This window comes from Bidens hawaiensis, unplaced genomic scaffold, assembly GCF_021521415.1.
Source record: "Bidens hawaiensis isolate Kalapana, Puna unplaced genomic scaffold, B.hawaiensis_p1.1 tig00065012_1, whole genome shotgun sequence".
NCBI lineage: Eukaryota > Viridiplantae > Streptophyta > Magnoliopsida > Asterales > Asteraceae > Bidens > Bidens hawaiensis.
In genome coordinates this window covers 43,511-58,322 of record NW_027501603.1, presented here as the reverse complement: position 1 = coordinate 58,322, position 14,812 = coordinate 43,511, and the positions used below count along the sequence as shown (strand labels likewise).

Here is a 14,812-nt window from a genome sequence, read left to right as displayed (position 1 = left end):
CTGGCACCACCTCATAGTCTTCGCCGTTGTCACACCCACCTTCACGGTTGACACTAGTCACCATAAGAAAAATCAAGCATGTAAGCCTATTTTGGTACTTTTTTTCTAAAACAACTCATTTAACCCATTTCTATTTGGACTAAACTCATTCAAACCTGGACCAAAAAGATAGTTTAAAAAAACATATATATTTTGACCTAAGCTCATTTTGGTTTGATCATGTCCATCTAGTTTATCAGGTTTAGTTATAACTTACATGTAATTATGCTATGTGTAACTAATAATTTACGTGATTGTGTTGTGTTTGATTGCAGTTTCATAACAAAGTAAAATATGTAATGTATGTTATAGTTAAATACTACAATGAATGAGATATTGATATTCGAAATTAATCGTACGAAATTATGAATTGCAGTTGTTTGAGATTTTAGTTTCGAAAGGACACAACCAAAAGATGTAGATCAAGTTAGACAAAAGTTTGGTTTGACATAATTCTAGGTACATGACAAATTTGTTTTAATGTAATGAAATTAACCAAGAAGTTAGGTCTCTTGTGATTGCACAAATCGATAAATGGTCCTTGAATACACACATGTAGTGAAATTCTGAAAGGTCAAGACCACCAATTTCTAAGAAAACAGAGATCGTTATTCGTGACAGTGTTGTAAACGAATTGAACTCTTGTTCATTCATTTATATCTACCCAAAAAGATGAAATATACCAATACTTAAACAGACATGTGTTTTTGTTTTGTTCATTTAATCGATAAACAAACTAGATAAGAATTATAAAATATTGTTGAAATGCCTATCATAAAATTTAAGGTAAAATGTTTTTTATACACCTATGTTTAAATTACCCTTTATAAGTAACTTCATCTTATTAAAATTTAAAAACACGTGTAGTTTCATTAATAGAAATGTTAAAATCAAAAACATAACACAACAGTCATATTTAACCACGAATAATACATAACATGACCAACAAACAATAATAAAAATACATTGGTGAAACAAAATCCAATCATTTTTTCAAATGCATTGGTGAAACAAAATCCAATCATTTTTTCATCCAAATCACACATCGTAAGCTCTTCCCATCAAGAAGCAAGTCAAAAGCCTTATTGATATCTTCAAGCTCAACCTCATGTGTCACGAATTCATCGAGTTGTAGTTCCTGATCGAAAAGACCAATTATTCATTAGGCTTTCCATAAATTACTAGTTTAAAGTCAAAGGCAGATTGTTGTTACCTTATCCATGTAGCGTTTTATAAGGATTGGAATATCAGATTTTGGTTTTAAACCACCAAAAACTGAACCCATGAAAGAACTTCCCATTGTTAAGTACCTCACTAGAACTGAAAGTCAACTTTGCTCCTGGCTGGTCAACTCCCAACACAACTGTTTTTCCCCCGTCCCTAAATATTATTACATAAACAAATGAAGAAACTTCAATTGGGGGATGTAAAAAGTTGCATATTGGGGTGTGTTTTTATGCCCGAGAGCCGGGCTCTAAAAAGCCTTGTTCTATACTAGACATGTTATGTTGGACGGGTTTGAAACTTTGAATAATGATGGGGTAGAATATACCTTTCTGCATGAAGCTTCATGCACGAGGGAAGACAAACCAACACACTCAAAGCAATAGTCTGCACCGTAACCGGTCATCTCCATTATTACCTATTTTAAACAACTTTATGATATAAAAAAAATAAAATAATAATGGAAAATAACAACAAAAAACTATCTTGTGTAATGAAAGTTTAACTATGGTAAGTTACCTGGCTACAGTTTTGTCACCACAGTTACGGGAGTTTACAAAATCAGTCACTACAAATTTCTTAGCTGCGTATAAAAGAAATTACAATGTAAAACAAACTTTTGGTGCGTAAATTATGCTTTTGGTCCTTAAGTTTTGACATATTTAACTTTTTAGTCTAAAGAAAATCTTTTTGCATATCATGTCATGCAGTTACAATGTAAAGCAATGCTAACACAGCCCCAAAGTTTTGTTAAATCCCATCACGTGCTTCTTGCTTGAGGGGCATTTTAGTCCTTAAAGGGCATGTGATGAGATTTAACTCAATTTTGAGACGACTAATGGTAAAAAGTAAAACCTCATTCCTTTTCGAATTTAAAAGGGTTAAACATGTCAAATCTCAAATGACCAAAATAATAATTTGCACTTTATAAAATTTCATAATAACTATTTGTTATCCTTTATTCGTGTTTATTGCTAATACTAATATAAAAAAAACCTTCCCATATCATTATAAAGATTCAAATTACAAGTTATAGTTACCTAGTTCAAACTTGTCTTGATTCACATCAACACCTATAATCCTCTTGGCTCCACATAGCTTCGCTCCCTCAGCGACCTAGAAAAGAATAAGGCATGTTTTGTTAACATGTCAAAACCATAAATATCAAAAAATTTATCATTTGTATATGTATCATGAATTACAGTGAATACTATTGTAAAATGCGTTTCTTATTTTGATGATGACAGAAATATTAATACGTGAAACAAAATATTCATATGTTCATATCCTAGATTCTAAAACAACAATAAACAACCCAAACCCAAAAATTGTGACTAACACACTCACACGTACGTTTGTTGGTTGACACGGCTACAACCCGTTTTACTCGAAAGTTTTTTATTTATTATTGTTTTCACATATTAATACTTTTTTTAACGGCGCATATCAATACTTTAAATTTACACTTTTGAAACTAAAAAGTAAAAATAAAACATTACACTTTAGTTATATAATCGTATGTCAATTTCTATTTTAGTTATAAACTTCCTTGATTAATTTAACATAATACATAACAAAATATATAAGTCTTACGGGTCCTTATGAACGCGTCAGGTTGACACGAACAAGGCCAATTTAGCTAAAAATTTGAATTTAACGTGATCATACCGCGAGACCGATTGCCCCTAATCCAAATATAGCAAAGGTTGATCCAGATTCCACGTTTGCGGTTTTCCAAGCAGCACCAACTCCTAAAATCGTTAAATACTCGAAACTTTATACATTAACATGATATAAGTAAAAAAATGTAAACATTTCACATGTAAAATATGAATATAATTTACCTGTAGGTACTCCACAACTAAAGAGGCAAGCTCTATTTGGGGGTGTTTGGGGGTCAATTTTGGTCACGTGATCAATGTCAACCACTGTGTATTCACTAAAACTTGATACTGACAAGAAATTGTATAATGTTTCTCCATTGATGTCTGTGAACCTGCTTTTATCCAGTGGAACACTATAACATAGTTTTGAACATAGGTTGCTTTTATTGGATAAGCAATCTGTACATTCACCACATTCTGGTAAAAAGGTTGGGATCACCGTGTCTCCTTCAATAACTTCGTGTACACCTTCTCCAACACTTTCTACTACCCTTTTGTGCACAAAGAAATGGTAATATTATAATATGGTTTTGTGGAACTGGGAATCAAAGAAGAAACTTTATAGTTGAGGAGCCAATAAATTTGTATAAAGATGTCATATGGATTGTTAGATAGTGCGAAAACGGTTATACGTCCTGGCCCGTATGGCCGTATGGCTTTAGCCAATGGTCACATTAGTTTTTCTTTTGTCAGTCAAAATATCATACGGGTCATATGACTTTGCCTTCATTCTACTCGTAAGAACTTTTCTTTCGCCTTGTAATATGGGCCATATGATGTCATATGGGTCGCATATGTTATGTGATTTCGCTCGTATGGCTCTTTTCAATGGTCACATCAGTTAAAAGTCAAAACATATACTAGCCATATGACTTGCGCCTCATACAAAACATATGACCTTTTTCTCCTTACCATTCAACTCATATCGTGCGACTCTCAAAACTACTTGTTTGACCACTTTCCGCCCTACCATATGACTCGTATGCACATACAGGTCGTATGGCCTTTTCGCTCTATGATATGGGTTGTATGATAGGGCAGAAAAGATCATAATATCTCTACAACTTTTCTCACTTATCACACTAGTCATCTTTTTGCCCGGCAAAATATCATACAGACTTTATGATTAGGCCTCACAAGTCCTTTTCGTCATATCATACAAAATGGTATGATTATCAAAATGACTCGTTTGACCACTTTTGTTGTCTGGATAGCACATCAGTGATGTTTGTTGTTAGAAATTCAAAATGAGGTGATTGGAGATTTAATTTAGTTAAGTTATTAATATACTCCCCCACCCCCCGGGAGGCAATACAATTACTCATTCGGCTATTGTAACCTGGGAGACCAACGAACACTTTCTTAGAGACCAGAAATCTGCTTTAAACGACCCGTGTTTAACACGAATTTTTAGCCACAACCGTCCACAATTCATTTGCTTTTTATTGTAGTTATGGAGCTTAGTTGAATACCAAATTTGATAAAGACACAAGATGAGGATACATGTAACATTCTACTTTTGATAATAATAAATAAAAAAATTTCTTTTACTTAATGATGTGTTATTATTTATTTAAGTTAAATAAAATAAAATAGTGTGAGCTTGGACAATAAAAGATGGAATAAGGGATGGTGATGGACCTTAAGGTCCATATGCTTATCCTATATAAGCATCATAAACCTTCCTAAAACCCTCATTTCTATCATCTTTGTCTCCATACAGACTCAAAAGACACACAAACACTCTCATCCTATTCGGACCTAGATCCGAGCTGAATGAAAGGTTAGAGTTCGCGTTCTAGCTTCCACGTCCAGCAAGAAACGCGTCTAGATTCACGTGTTGAATCCAAGCCGAAGCAAAACCGAACCAAAAATGTACGTTTTAGGTTAAAGGTTAAGTTTTTGAGGTTGGTTTGCCATGGGATTTAATACTAAGGAAAACCGAGCCTTATTATGTAAGAAAAATGTAAACTTGAACGTAAACAAGATGTTTTGAATGAAACTGGACAAACGAGTGACGTTTGGACCGTGTCAGAGTGAGAGAATGGAGTTGTTATGGCCCGGAACTCGTTTTATCAATAAAACGGGCATAACGGGATGTAAGGATGTGATTAGGAAGGAAAGTTACGAAATACCATGTTTGAATCAAGTTTTGGAGAAACTCGATTCATTTGGAAAAAAGAATCGAAACGAATTGAAACTCGATTCAATTGGAATGCAAACTCGATTCGAATGGAATGAAAACTCGTTTCGAATGGAACAAAAACTCGATTCGATTGGTTCAGAAACTCGATTTGAATGGAATTAAGCCCAGCTAGGAGCTCTGCCCCTTGGACCCTGGGGGTTGCCACCCCTAGAACCCCGTTGCCAGGGGCGCTGCCCCCAGACCCCCGTTCGTTAGGGGTTTCACTTACTTAAAATATGATTTGGTTAAGAGTAGTTAATTAATACTTATGATTATTACACATTTAGTCGTGCACAGCTAAGAAGAGGTGTTACAGTTAACTTAGAGAGGGAGTTTCTAGCCCCATTTTTTTGTTATGTTTTCGGGGATGTGTGCATACTCGATGTGAATAGTTAATACACTTATCTTAAGTGGTAAGTGTATGTTATGAAAATGTTTAATGAATGATATAGAAAAGGTTAAGAGTATGTATGAAGGTATATATATATATAATGGAATGTATGTATGGTTGTATGGAAAGAAGGGCACCGGACCCTAATAATATCCGAGGATGAATGGTACCAGACCCTAATAATATCCGAGGATGAAGTATACCGGACCCTAATAATGTCCGAGTATGAAGGGCACCGGACCTTAATTATATCCAATGTATGTAGGGTGAAATGCTCTTTAAAACTTAGAACGATTATGTATGTAGCATGAAAGTATGAAAGTACGAAAGAATGTATGTATGTAAGAAGAAATGTATGTATGAAAGAAAGATAAACAAGTTACGATGTATATATATATATATATATATATATATATATATATATATATATATATATATATATATATATATATATATATATATATATATGTAAGGCCCCGAACCCGGTGGCCCTACTTTAACGTCGGATTTACTCATAAACACGGTTCTTCAAATCAGAGTTCATTAAAAACTTTACGCGGAATATAAAACTTTCATAAAACATTACATATCAATTCATAATCATGACTTAAAATATTCCTCTTGTCTTTCAAAATCAAACATAACTTATAAAACATATCAGATCTTCAGATGCCAGACTTTAGTCTTCTGCCATGTGTCCTCCACTCAAGCCAGCTGTCTCATCCTACTCACCTGCGTGCATACTAAAAGTCAGCTACGCTGAGTGAGTTCTAGTTAATCATACAATACCATACAATACCTTATTACATACATAAGTACTTAACCTCATAACTTTCTTTCATACACACATAAGTACTCATACCTTCATTCTTACTTACATACTTTCCTTCTTACTTACATACTTTCTTTACATTCATAATCATACGTTTTAAAGAGCCTTTCGCCCTATAACCTCACAGATATTATAAGGGTCTGGTCCCTAACATCACAGATATTATAAGGGTCTGGTCCCAAACATCACAGATATTATAAGGGTCTGGTCCCTAACATCACAGATATTATAAGGGTCTGGTCCCTAACATCACAGATATTATAAGGGTCTGGTCCCTAACATCACAGATATTATAAGGGTCTGGTCCCTAACATCACAGATATTATAAGGGTCTGGTCCCTAACATCACAGATATTATAAGGGTCTGGTCCCTAACATCACAGATATTATAAGGGTCTGGTCCCTTGGTTTTCGAATATTAGTAGGGTTCGATTCCCTCTTCGTTACCATACAACCATACATCATACCTCGAGTATTATTAGGGCTCGGTACCCTTTTCGTAACCATACAACCATACAACCGTCATTTCCTTCTTTTATTAACTTTATTACGTTCATACACATAAACATACATATCATACTTACCATATTTATAACGTTACAACCTGACAGTACGTGCAATATCCGAAGATCGTTCACGTACCATCAAGCAATCATTCATACATATCACACGTAGAACTCACATGCCATTCGTGTACCTATACACACATACTTACATTATAACATAAGAACACCCTAGGCATTCTTTACCTCATTCATTTAACAACCATACCCCTTGTCGTTACGTGCAATATCCGAAGATCGTTCACGCCCCAACAAGTATTCATTTGAAATATTCATACATCTACGATATATAATATTCGTACATTTATTTTTAACCTGACAGTACGCGCAATATCCGAAGATCGTTCGCGTACCGACAAACAATCATTCATATCTATCACACATATCACATATGACATACACTTATCACTTAGGATAAATGTATTAACAACACATCGAGTATGCACACAGCCCCGAAAACATAACAAGGAATGGGGCTAGAAACTCACCTGAATTCTGCTTCTTTTTCTGATAGTTGTAAATCCCTTCTCTATTTGAGCTCGGCTGACTGTACAAGTTACACGTATCAATACTCGTCTGATCTAATCTGGTGGCCTAGTATTAGCTTACTTTATCTTATCGCTTTATAATTTATTTTCTAAACGAACTTCACTTCAGGCGAAGTTAAACCTCGGGCGAACTTGGCTTCAGGCGAAGTTAAACCTTAGGCGAACTTGGCTTCAGGCGAAGTTAAACCTTATGCGAACTTGGCTTCAGGCGAAGTTATCCTTAGGCAAACTTGGCTTCAGGCGAAGTTAAACCTCGGGCGAACTTGGCTTCAGGCGAAGTTAAACCTTAGGCGAACTTGGCTTCAGGCGAAGTTAAACCTTAGGCGAACTTGGCTTCAGGCGAAGTTATCCTTAGGCAAACTTGGCTTCAGGCGAAGTTAAACCTTAGGCGAACTTGGCTCCAGGCGAAGTTATCCTTAGGCGAACTTAGCCGTAGGCGAAGTTATCCTTAGGCGAAGTTACGCTTGAAGGCGAAGTTACGCTTGAAGGCGAAGTTCATCAGGCGAACTTAATCTTGCAGGCGAAGTTATCGCGCTGCAGATCTGTTTGCCCATAACTCCTTCGTTTCTTAGCCAAATAACTCGATTTTGGTACCCACGGAATCGTATGATCGGCGCCTTCAAATCCCAACCATCAAATCGGCCTAAAATCGACGTCTTAGGGGTCCGATTTGGGCAGTTTGGGTTTCGGGTCCGGTTAACCCATCCAATCCTAACCATTTTCAGTAATATTAGCTTTGTTGGATTTGTTCTTACCTTACCAACTCAGATCTATCAACAAAATCTCGGGTCTCGGCTTCGAATCTTGATCGGTTAGAATGTGTGTTTTGAGTGTGTGAAGAAAGAAGGTGGAAATGAAAGATTGGGTTTGGGATGGGATATTTATATCCCTCTAAGCCCACGGACCCGAGGCCCATTCTCAATTAACCCATCTCAATTAATCCAACACTAGCCCGACTCATACCAACTCATACTCTATTATTTATTTCCTAATAACCCGGGTAAACTTTCTCTCTAATATTATGTAATATAATTAATATTACCTGGAAATTTCGGGATGTTACAATATACCTTCGGGTATGCACATACAAGAATGTGAATGTGTTGTATATTGTCTAATTAACTAGAACTAACTCAGCGTAACTGACTTTTAGTATGCACGCATATGAGTAGAATGAAACAAATGGCTTGAGGAGGAACACATGACATGAGAATAAGATTAAAAATACATTAGTAGCAATCGTTGACAGAAGTTGGCATCTAAAGAATGAGAATTATGATATTTTGTTATGTTCGAACTTAAAGACATGTTTGTTTAAATTCTGAGACTTATGTAGGAATGGTTGACTTTTATTTATTTCGCAAAAATTTTTAATTCACTTTGATATTTAGAACGATGTTTATGAGTAATTCAACACCCAATGTAGGGCACCGGGTGTGAGGTCTTACAATACCACATGGAAGCCCGTTAAAGTGCCCACTAAAGAAAATGATTCAAACTAATTGTGAAATATAAAAAAATTGTATTTTTATTCATTTTATTTAGTTTTGTAAAGTTCAAAACTCAACTGGAAAAACTTTGGAGGCGAGTGGTAACTAAAATACATTTCAATGCCCGCAGAATCAACCCGATTCCTTGCAAATATGTCCCGATATGTGTGTGGAACAATAGTTAAGATAGATTAGTATTTCATTAACCCGGATGTTTCTTTTGAGTGATTGTTTAAAAGTGGTACCGGGTAATGTAAATAATATATTATTATAGTTGGGTGGGAGAAGTGCCTTAATGTATAAAATGTCTTGCTTTGTTCCAACTCGAAAAGCATCAACGTTGCTCGTTGCGAGAAAAAACGATGGAGGGCTCATCCATAAATGGTCGGAGATGAACATGGACAAGAGAACTGGCATAAGCCGAAGAGGTCTAAGAACATTGGTGTCTTGTCCACTAAATCATGTTGATCAGGATTGTTTAATGGCGGTGCTACTAATAATGAATTTGTTATGGATTGGAACCCAAAGTTCTTTTAAAGGTAAATTTGTTTGAGTGGAAAAAAGAATTGGGTTGCCCCTTAAACCCCTTAAGTGAAGACGCTTTGGAATCGATGGAACAGATTTTATTCTCTTGCTATGTAGCGTCGTTAATTTGGCAATTCATAAATAAGGGTGTGGTCCAAGAACAATGGACAAGAGAACTGGCATAAGTCGAATAGGTCTAAGAACAATGGTATCTTGTCCGCTAAATTATGTCGATCTGGATTGTTTAATGGCTGTACTACTAAGACTATCCCCATCAACAATCTCACAATCTCAATCATACATTATAAAATTAATTTCTCTCTCTTCAATCAACAAAATTTAACCCACTCCAATCCTTTACTCCCATTAACAACCCAATCTCATCCTTTTTTTATTAAATAAATTCAATTTATAATTAGTTTTGATTAACTATATAAATATAATTAAGTAATTATATTTTTTTTAAATATAAAAAACTTTAAATAATTCAATAATGGTTAAAACTAAAATTTTATATAAAAAATACGATTTTTTAAACAAACTCCATTTTTAACGAAATTTATACCGAAATGCTCACAAAAAAAAACTAAGTAAGACTGTGTTTTTAGATTTTTTTAAAAAGTCAAATATAATAAGTTATAAAACAAAAACCAAAAGGTATATATAATTAATTGGTGAGAATAAAAAAGAAAATTACAGCCACTCACATTGTGACATGTGGTCACAAGTTGACCAAATTTGAGATTGCAATCTCAATTGAGCCACCGATAGGATTGGCTAATTAAATCCATTTTTTCTTTCTTTTTTTTTGCAATCTTGGATTGCCAATGGTTGTAGTCTAATAATGAGGTTGCTATGAATTGGAACTCATTGGTACCTTTAAAGGTAAATTTGTTTGAGTGGAAAGCAGAATTGGACAAATTTGCTACCTAGGACGACTTACATAAACGAGGGGTACTTGATGGAACAAAGGTATGCCCATTATGTGAAGACGCTTTGGAATTGGTGGAACATATTTTAATCTCTTGCTATGTAGTGTTGTTTATTTGGTAATTCATAATAACTGACGTGGTCTAAGAACAATGGACAAGAGAATTGACATCACCCGAAGAGGTTTAAGAACAATGGTATCTTGTCCACTAAATCATGTAGATCGGGATTGTTTAATGGTAGTACTACTATAATGAGTTTGTTAGGCTATGCGTAGTGGATGAGCTACAAATTGGAGCGAATTATGACATGTGTCGCCCAGTTAGCAAGGGATGAGAATTTGTTTTTAGGGTGTAATGGTTTAGGGGCTACAAATAGTAATATAATAATAATACATATGTATATATATATATATATATATATATATATATAGAAAAGAGTTCAAATAAAAAGAAGAAGTTTCCTAGGAATGGTAAGAACCAATAGAATTCTGACATTTGGCATTAAAACCTATGGTGAAAGAATAATTCTAGGAAACTATGTCGGTTATAATGCTGAAAGAGTATTTATAGGAAACTATGACGGTTTTTGGTAATTTTAAATCTCAACCATTGATTGATATGATCCAATGGCTATGATTTATTCCTAGTCTTCCTAGGAAACTACTTGTTTTTAGGATAACCCTCTCCTATATATATATATATATATATATATATATATATATATATATATATATATATATATATATATATATATAACACATAGTAATATAATTATAATATTATTATTACTCCTTTCGACGACAAATATCACCCGTCCCCGCCCCTTATCGCCCCAATATCGGGCCGGGGGGGGGGGGCGTGTTCCCCCACAATTTCGCCCAAAATCGCCCTCCAACGTCGCCCACTACACTTAGCCTTATGATTGGAACCCATGGGTATCTTTAAAGGTAAATTTATTTGGGTGGAAAACAGAATTGGGAAAGTTTGCTACATCGGACGACTTAGATAAACGAGGGCTACTTGATGGAACAAAGGTTTATGTAAAGACGCTCTGGAATAGGTGGAACATATTTTAATCTCTTGTTATGTAGAGCCATTTATTTGGAAATTCATAAGTAATTGGTACAGTATTCTACTAGTTTACGCTTTCGAAGTAAGAGATCTTCTTAGGTTGTTCACTATGGAGGGGCTTTAAAGCCCCTCCACGTCATCGTCACATCATCCCCACGTAAGAAATGGGGCTTCGAGGCTCTTTTCCATAACGTCCCGGTGTGGTTTAAGGCCTTGAGTGCCCCAATATATATATACATATGCATGTATAGGAGAGAGAGAGAGAGAGAGAGAGAGAAAAGGAGGAGGGCCCACCAAAATCACTCAAATACGCAGGTTGTTGTGAGCCCCCCCCCCCCTCCCCCCCCTAAGCGCCCCTCGATGGTGTGCAAGGTATTCGGCGCCCCATGGAAGCCCCCATGAGCGGCCATAGCAGACCGCCTTAAAGAACACCTAAACGTAAGGTCCCAAAAAGGTAAGAAGAAAGTTATTCAATCAATCATCCTCGTGGTATGTTGGTGTTTGTGGAAGTCAAGAAATTAGACATTGTTCAACAAAACAAGAGTATCAATCAATATGTTAAAAGAAGACATAAAAAGAGTGTCTTTTTTGTGGATGAAGAATAGAGGAAAAATGACAGTCTCAAATAGAAAGATTGGTGAAGGCTTTCGTTTTAATTATGATCGGTTGTTTATTGGCGAATGTATTATGTGATGACTAGTCACTTGTTAGTCATCCGTTGTTTTTTAGTGAAATATGGTTGCTAAAAAAAAGAACATAACAACATATTGGAAATACAAATTTTATTAATTTGATGAAACCTTACCCCATTGCTTCATGACCAAATATCCTAGGAAAAATAGCAGCCGGATGCTTCACGAACAAAACAACAAGACACAATTAACAACAATTCAACATCAACAAAACACTCATTAACTTGACTCAGATTACAAAGTCAACGACTCTATACCTCCATTTTCCAGTAACATCACTATGACAAAGAGAGGTACATATGATCTTAATTCGGACTTCGCGAGGTTGCGGTGGGGCGACAATCACTTCCTCGATCACAAGTGGTGTCCCGGGTTTCCTCGCAACAGCAGCTGCCAACGACATAAATGTTTTAAGATAATAATATCTAAAGTTGGCGAAGCTTCACATCGAAAGGGCCGGACTCATTATGTATATAAAAATTCATAGACTAGAGGGGGACGGGCTCAAAATTTCAGTCGGAAATGGGTGAATTTACACTACGTATAAAAATTTTTGGCTGAAAAATGATAAATTAACACTATCTAGCGAAAAAAGGGAGGAGGTCATGCTCAAAATTTCGGTCGGAAACGGGGATATTTACACTGTATAAAACTTTTCAGGCAAAAAAGGATAAATTTACACTACCTAGAAAAAAACCGAGGGGGCCGGATTCAAAATTTCAGTCAGAAACAGGTAAATTTACATTGTATAAAATTTTTCGTCCGAAAAATAATAACTTTACAGTATCGAGCAAAAAAACGGAGGGGGGCGGGGCCACCCCTGGCCCCAACTAAGCTACGCCCACTGTTAGTATTGGGATTATTACCTCTACACCGGATTGGTTTGCCGGCGGTGATGGTGGTGGTTTTTCCGGTCATATTAAACGAGGAGTTGACTTAATAATTTTGGTTTTGTTGGTAACACTAGGCGGGAATAGATGGTGAAAGATTAATGTTGACAACTAATTATACAAAATGTTAAGATTCTGATTTCTTTAATTAATACTTTAATAGGTTTGTTATTCAATTATTGGTTGGTTATAATGTTCCAAGATAGATATTAGTGTAGTATTATTTTAAATAGATTAGGTTGCCATCTTAAAACACATTCTTTTTTTTAGTGTTGGGTGTACTCTTCGATTTCATTTTGAGTTTATGCCACCGTGTTTTTCAATTTGGAGAGACTATTGCCCAACTCTAATATAATATGTTGTCTTAATTAGATTCATGATGGTTTCAGAGTTTGGCTTAAGTGTTATTCAGGAAACCATACCTTCAACTGCCACTTAACAGTTGTACCGCCACAAGAGCAGAACTCTCTGACGTAACACGTGGTGTCATGGTGGGACGAAAAGCTGGATGGACTCAGAATCCAAACTGACAGCCTCGTAAGACGTAGCTAAAGTCATCCATTGTCATCCACCTAAAGTGACACTCTATAATATTATTATGTTATAACATATAAGTTTAGATTTGTTAATCGACAAAACATATATATTATTCCATTCATTTAATCGACAAAAGAACATGATAAAAAATTATGAATTATTGTTAAATTGTTTATCATAAAACTTAAGATAACATATTTTTTATACTTGCCTTTCTAAAGTACCCTTTACTAGGGCCGTTCAAAACCGGATATCCGAATTTTCGGATATCCGAAACCGGATATCCGAACCTTTCGGATAGTGAAAATCACTATCCGAATCCGAATCTGAAACTTCGGATATCCGAACCTCGGATATCCGAATATCCGAAAAAGAAAAAAAATGTTTTAATAATAAAAACCAAACATCATCTTAAGAATTCAAGTTTCCAAACCAACAAATCAAACATACAACAACCAAATAACAAGTTTTTAGATCCAACAAACCAAATATACAACCACCAAATAGTTTTGGTCAGTGGCGGAGAGTGGAGACGGGTGGCTGGAGAGCGGAGACGGGTGGCCAGAGAGTGGATACGAGGACGGACAATGGTGGAGACGACGACCGACGATGGTGACGGTGGTGCTGCGGCCGGAGTGGGCATTGGTGGGCGGTGATGGTGGGTGTTGATGGTGGTGGGTGGTGGTGGTGGTGGGCGGTAGGTGGCGATAGTGGCATTGGTGGGCGGTGATGGTGGTTGGCGGTGGCGGGTGGTAGTGTGCAACAGGAGATAATGGTCGTTGGACATTGGTGGTGGGTGGTGGCGGTAGCAGTGGAGGTGGCAGTAGCGGTGACGGTGGGTAGTGGGAGGCATGTGGTGGTGGTGGTGAGTTGCGGGGGGCGATGGTTGATGGTGGCGGGGGGCAGCGGTGGCGGGCGGCTGGCACTGACGCCGATGGTTGGTGGCGGTGGGTGGCGGCGGCGGGTAACGGCGATGGTGGTGGTTGGTGGCAACGGCAGCGATGGATGGTGTTGGTGGTGGTGGTGGTGGGAGGGTGGTGGAAGTGATGTAGGGTGAAAGGGAGAATGGAATGAAAAAAAACATGGGGGTATGGATGGAATGAATTTGAGGTGTTTTAGAGGGAATGAAATGGACTAGGTAATGAGTCATTCCATTCCTTTGATCAATCAAACACACTTTTTTTCATTCCTTTGCAATGGGTCATTTCATTCCACCCTTCATTCCTGCC

At 36.5% G+C, this 14,812-nt stretch overlaps 1 pseudogene across 1 annotated transcript; it reads right to left on the bottom strand.

Moving 5' to 3' along the window:
- Positions 1-1,027: 1,027 nt before the first annotated feature.
- Positions 1,028-13,074, bottom strand: LOC143604399 (alcohol dehydrogenase-like 7; annotated as a pseudogene). Its single transcript, XR_013148282.1, has 9 exons — positions 13,023-13,074; positions 12,270-12,546; positions 3,108-3,418; positions 2,932-3,014; positions 2,304-2,379; positions 1,770-1,846; positions 1,588-1,681; positions 1,253-1,414; positions 1,028-1,177 (listed from the first exon to the last, which is right to left on the bottom strand). The product of XR_013148282.1 is annotated as an alcohol dehydrogenase-like 7 (transcript).
- Positions 13,075-14,812: the final 1,738 nt, after the last annotated feature.